The 6,518-nt window shown below is 36.9% G+C and overlaps 1 non-coding gene across 1 annotated transcript; it reads left to right on the top strand.

Annotated features, from left to right (window-relative positions):
- The first annotated feature begins 6,165 nt into the window (after nt 1-6,165).
- LOC121208789 (small nucleolar RNA R71) lies at nt 6,166-6,268 on the top strand. Its single transcript, XR_005903913.1, has one exon. It is a non-coding gene; the product is annotated as a small nucleolar RNA R71 (small nucleolar RNA).
- Nucleotides 6,269-6,518: the final 250 nt, after the last annotated feature.

Here is a 6,518-nt window from a genome sequence, read left to right as displayed (position 1 = left end):
TCAATTAAACAGTTATCAGATACTAGGCCCAGAACCCCTTACAGAGCCTAAACAAGTCTACATACATGCATATGGCCCATTAGGCCACATTCGTATGGCGCATTAGGCCCAAATCACATTCATATACATGCTTTCATATAATTTCCATCACTTAACATCAAGTCGCCAATTTCGCCTATTATGGGCCCAATAGCCCATTGGGTCCACTTAGCCCATCCTGGCTCAGTTGGCCAAAAAATGGCCCAAGTTCATGGAATTTCCCATAGGGCCTCAAATAACCTATCAGTTTCCCCCTTACGAGTGTTCACGCACTCACAAGACTACCATAGCCAAACTTTCGGCTTTTTGGCATTTTGGCTTTTCGGCATTTTGGGATTTGCCGATCTACTTGTGTGTGTGCAAAGTATGCACACACTTGGTAAGCAAGTGTGCTGCGATTCCCTTAGTCACCAACCTACAAACGATATCACCCTTCAATTAATTGTATGCTTAATACATATTTTACCCAAAAACTGAAACCTTACCTTAACCTTATCTTGAACACCAATCCCTAATAGCTTTTCCTTGATCACGTACTCCCTAAATCTGCATTAATCTTACTCATTAAAGCCAAATACTAGGGGACTAGCATCCAACATAATTCACCCCCTTATCTCACTTAAGACCATTCGGCCAACCTTAGCAAATAAGAGAGAAATACTTACCAAAACTGCAAAACACCTAAGAAGCAATTCGACAAAGAGCTAAAATCCAAGATCTGATACTAATTCCTTACCAACGTTGTTTAAAAAGAGTGAGGGAGGGGAGTAATCAGTATTAACAATACTAGTCAAAAAAAGAGATAAGTTACTTACCCCAAAAGAGTAATCGGCCCAAGGGAGATTCGACTTTTTGGCTTTCAAACTAATATAATGAATAATGTTTATTTGGCACAAATTAAAGAAGAAGGGTAGAAGAAGGAATCAGCTAACCCAAAAGGTAAATCAAAAGAGATCTGAGGAGAGAAAGAATGGCAAAAGAATCAGCTAGCAAATATGGAAAAGCCAATCGGCACTAAAAAAATGAAGAATTTGGCATTAGCCTAGGATCTCAAACTCAGCACATATTTATAGCCTCTAGCCAAATTGCCTGACCCTCAATTCCCAATTCAGCTCCATTACTTCCCCCTTCTCATCTCCTCGTTTTTCTCCTTGATAACTCCCCAATCTATTTCCTAAATTTTCTCTTCTGAACACTACCCTTAAAGTCCATCTTCACGCCACTTCCAACCTTCTAGAAGGCGAAAATTAAACTCCTAAAAAAAATACTAAGCTAGGATTCGAACCTCGAAACTCATTGCTAGCCACTAATGACACCTCCCTAAACCCTAAGTGGCGTCACTTAGCCACTCCTACACAAGGTTTTTGATGCCATTTTCCCCTTTTTTATTTAAAAGCCCAACTACTCTCAACCCTGATTCTTTTAATAATTAAATTAAAATTCCTCCACCACAAAACTCGAACCCAGAATTTCTCTAACAAACCTAGACACTTCAAATTCCTTAAACCCTTAGAGCCACCATGTCTTTTGTCATTTTCTTGCTCACTTAAAAAATTTTAATGAAACCCAAAGCCCAAAGCCCAAAGCCCAATTCATCTAGACCCAAAATTCGGGGCGTTACACCTCTTCCATGTAAGGTTCCTACGTAGAAAATTACAAGAAAATACAAAACAACTAATAAAATACTATCGATTCTACTCCTAAAAAAATAAAGTAAAATCATCCAAAAGTTTATACAATATTTAAAAACACAACTAAAGAAGGTCAACCATTCTCCTCAAAATCCATTTCATCATCTCCTTCTTCGTCATCCTCCCCCTCCTTTTCACTTTCACGTGGCTCTTCCTCCTGTTCAGGATGTGTCAGGCCAAACATGTCTGGTGTATAATTAGGTACCCTACTATTGTTTTGCTGTGCAAATTCTTGAAAATTGGACCCGATTCCTGCATCTAGTGCATCATCTAATTGAGCTTTGGATGAATGTTCTCTCCAACTTCCTGTTGAGTGATTGTTGTTGTTTTCCTTTGAGACAAAGTCGAGATTACTGTCGCCTCTTGTTGGCATTTCTTCCATTCATTTATCTATTTTGCTCGAAGTTCAATGTATTGTGAAAAAAAAGTGTCATCGATGATACTTCGGGATGGCTTCATTGATTGTTTTGTGGATGCCATTGGAACACCAACTTTTTTGCATAAAGACGTCAGTAAGTGGGGAAAGAAAACTCCCACTTTTTGGCCACTGATGCATCTACGCATATTTTGGTAAATACATTTCCCGATGCATATCTATTTTTTTTGCAAAATAGCATAAAGCAAAATTGCTTAGAAACTATTAACATTAGACACACTCAAAGCAAGAACAACTCGTGTGCATAAAAATTCAAAGCAAGATTACTGTCGCCTCTTGTTGGCATTTCTTCCATTCATTTATCTATTTTGCTCGAAGTTCAATGTATTGTGAAAAAAAGTGTCATCGCTGATACTTCGGGATGGCTTCATTGATTGTTTTGTGGATGCCATTGGAACACCAACTTTTTTGCATAAAGACGTCAGTAAGTGGGGAAAGAAAACTCCCACTTTTTGGCCACTGATGCATCTATGCATATTTTGGTAAATACATTTCCCGATGCATATCTATTTTTTTTGCAAAATAGCATAAAGCAAAATTGCTTAGAAACTATTAACATTAGACACACTCAAAGCAAGAACAACTCGTGTGCATAAAAATTCAAAGCAAGATTACTGTCGCCTCTTGTTGGCATTTCTTCCATTCATTTATCTATTTTGCTCGAAGTTCAATGTATTGTGAAAAAAAAGTGTCATCGATGATACTTCGAGATGGATTCATTGATTGTTTTGTGGATGCCATTGGAACACCAACTTTTTTGCATAAAGACGTCAGTAAGTGGGGAAAGAAAACTCCCACTTTTTGGCCACTGATGCATCTATGCATATTTTGGTAAAGACATTTCCCGATGCATATCTATTTTTTTTGCAAAATAGCATAAAGCAAAATTGCTTAGAAACTATTAACATTAGACACATTCAATGCAAGAACAAATCGTGTGCATAAAAATTGAATCCACATTTTAGCTTTAGGAAACATTATAGCTTGATGAAAGGAGGTTGGCATATTGGTACTTGGACGATGTTTCCCTTCTCCCCTTCCTTCAGCTAAAATGTTTATAATGTTATCTATATCTATGTCTCAAAATTATTCTAAATCAGATTCATCTTTAAAATCTTTTTCATAGTATGGGGCATTATAAAAATCACAAATAATTCAAGGGGTTACTCGCATTTTTTCCCCCACACAAGTACCGTTTCCCACAATTGCCTTTGTTATTTCTAGACTTTTGGTCCCATAAAGATGTATAAAATTCTTAAATGACAGAGACCACAACAATGTCTTTTGGGATCATCCAGAAATGTTCCCACCTATGATATCTAACTAAAGGCCATATTTCCTTGCAAATAATCATCAACGGATCAAATCCCCTTTCTTGAATGAAGGTTTTCATGAAAGTTCTACAAATTTTTTCCAACATTCGAGTTTGAGAAATTAAAGGGGTTTGGAATTGTTGATGATTCCAGTTCATTAGTTCTTCAAACCTTCCTAGGAGGCATAATGTTTTCAGACTAATGAAATATTAAGCTATAAGTTCAATGGAGCAGTAAAAGTTGACTTAGGAACCGTTAACCTCGTATAAGTTGTTGTATTCCTCTCCACGCTTGTTTATTCGTCGTTCCTTGTGATGTTCTCGTCTGTTCCTACACTGAGTAAGATTGTAATAAGAACTAAAAAAAGAGAGGAAATGTGAGTTTTTGGGTTTAAGAAATTTAAGAGGTTTTGAGAGATTAAAGTAATTTAAGAGATGTTCAAATAAGGGGATATATGTATTTAGGTTATAAAATAGGTGTTTATGGGTTAAAAATTGGATGAAGTGAAGTTTAAGCCACCGGGTTATGTGAATAGGTCGAGTCAACCCTGCAGAAAATTACAGCGATGTCGTGACACAGGGGTTCCATGTCACAACATCCTTGTCAGATTACCATTGTCGCGACATCTGGGTTGATGTCGCGACACACTTTGGACTTTTGGATTTTTGGGTGAACTAGTTTCGATGTCATGGAACATAAAGCCCGTGTCATGGCATCGAAGCGATTTCCTTAATTCCATCGAATCTGCCTTTGGTGTTGCGACCCAGGGCTACCATGTTGTAGTAATGACAGTGTTTTCACCCATAATTCTAATATCTAGAGTGTTACAGTTTTTAGAAAACATAAAATTAATGAAACTTAAAACCTAAACTAAAGAGTTAGTTAATTATACAATAATTTACAAAAAGTTTAAATATTAGTTTAAAAAGTTCAAGTTTTACTATTGAATTCCATCGTCCATCATGCCACTCCACCTTTACCTGCTTATCCCTTTTGTTAAACCTATTTTTTGACCTGCATGCATTAAAGGAAGTTCGTCCCTTGATTTGGGATTATCAGAAATAGATAATTTATTACAGTGCTCTCCTGACTCCCTTCTACTTTCCTCGTTTAGTTGGTGACAACACTTAAAATTTTTAGTCTCACCATTGATTTTCATGGTTAATTCATTTTTCTCTAAGTCAATAGTGGACCTTGAGGTGGGTAAGAAACGTATTCCTAACAGGATTGGCATCTCTCAATCTTCTTCAAAATATAGAGCCACAAAGTCTACTGGGATGATAAAGTTGTGTACTTTGACTAACACATCTTCTAGTACTCCTTTTGGATGTATTGAGGATCTGTAGCCAACTGTATTGTTATTTGGGTGTTTTTGAGATCCCCTAATCCAATTTTTACAAAAATAGATAGAGGCATTAATTTAATACTAGCTCCTAGGTCACATAGAGCTCTACTAAAATAAATACTCCCTATCTCTATGGGAATAGTAAAACTTCCGGAGTCTTTCAATTTTTGGGGAACCTGTCTTTAGATAATCGCACTACAGAAAAAGCTTAAATTAGTCGGTTTGCCTGCCTTAATCTTCATACGACTAGACATAATTTCTTTTAAAAGCTTGGCATATTCAGGAACTTTCTCAATTAATTCAATTAAAGGCTAGTTAACTTTTAATGTTTTGAACAAGTTTAGGAAACTTACAAATTCATCCTCATCTCACTTTTGCTTTTCTTCTAGTCTTGAAGGGAAGGGTATCTTTGCAACAATAGAATCTTTAGTTGTTTTTTCTCCTGGCTCAACTGTCGGTGCAATTACCTCCTTTGACTCTGGTTCATCTTCAGCCTCTAGGGGTCTTTCCTGAAGTTCATCGGTATTCTCCATAGTTACCTTCTAACTTGGGTATTCTAGTCTATTCAGTACTTAGCCTGATCAGAGCGCTATTGCTTTCACATGCTCTATACCTTACCTGTGAGGATTATTTTCTGTATTGATAGAATACCTATGCTAATTTTTCTTTTGATGTCACCCATCATGCTCGTCAATTGGCTCATTTGATCTTCAAGTTTAGTTAATGTTCTTGTTGAGTTGGTGTACTCAAATTGCACCTACTTCACATCTATCTTCATTGATTGCATCCTCCTCAATTTTATCTAGACGTGACCACATATAGTATGGTCACTTGGGTTGGCCCTATTCTGAGGTTTCTGCAAATAAGGAGGTTGATAGTTAGTGTTTTTAACTTGATTCGAGCTATTACCTCCTGCTTGGTTTCCTCCCTTCTAAGGTTTGGGTGATCACTCCATCCAGGATTTTATGTATTTGAATAGGGATTTCCATCACTATTTCTGATGTAGTTCACATCCTCGGTAGGATTATTAATATAGTGGAAGAGTGGTTTATCTCCTCCATAGATATCTAGTGCACCTTTTTAGCCTCTATTCGATTGATTCTTTCTAGTAATTGCTGGTATCTACCATCTTCCTAGACAACCTTCATTGTAGATGGTCTTTGGCCACATGTATGATGTTTGGTTTTCCACTGATAGGAGTTCACTACCATACTCTCTATTAATTCATATGCATCCTCATACGTTCTATTCATCAAGGCTCCTACTATTGCTCTATCTAATCCTAACCTTGAATGCAAATCCAACCGATTATAAAAATTTTACTGTCGTAACCACTCAGGTAATCCATGGTGTAGGTACTTCTGAATCAGTATCTTGAAACACTTCTATGCTTCGTAAAGGCTTTCTCCTTCTGTCTGCTTGAATTTCTTTTCTTAATTGGACCGTTTTACTAATGGGAAAGAACTTTTGTAGGAATTTTCCTACGAGTTCATCCCATGTCATGATTGACTTGATGCCTGCGAATTTAGCCAAGAAAAGGCATTATTGATTAATGAAAAAGGAGAAAAACCAAACATGAATAGCGTCATCAGTGACCCCATTGTATTTGAAGGTATCACAAAGATGGAGAAACTGTTTTAAATGCTGACTTGGATCATCTGTCATTGTTTTACGAAACTGCAAGTTGTTCTGGA

The sequence above is a fragment of the Gossypium hirsutum genome, chromosome A10 (assembly GCF_007990345.1).
Source record: "Gossypium hirsutum isolate 1008001.06 chromosome A10, Gossypium_hirsutum_v2.1, whole genome shotgun sequence".
Lineage (NCBI taxonomy): Eukaryota > Viridiplantae > Streptophyta > Magnoliopsida > Malvales > Malvaceae > Gossypium > Gossypium hirsutum.
The sequence above is the reverse complement of the archived record's forward strand: the minus strand, read 5'-3'. Positions and strand labels throughout refer to the sequence as shown.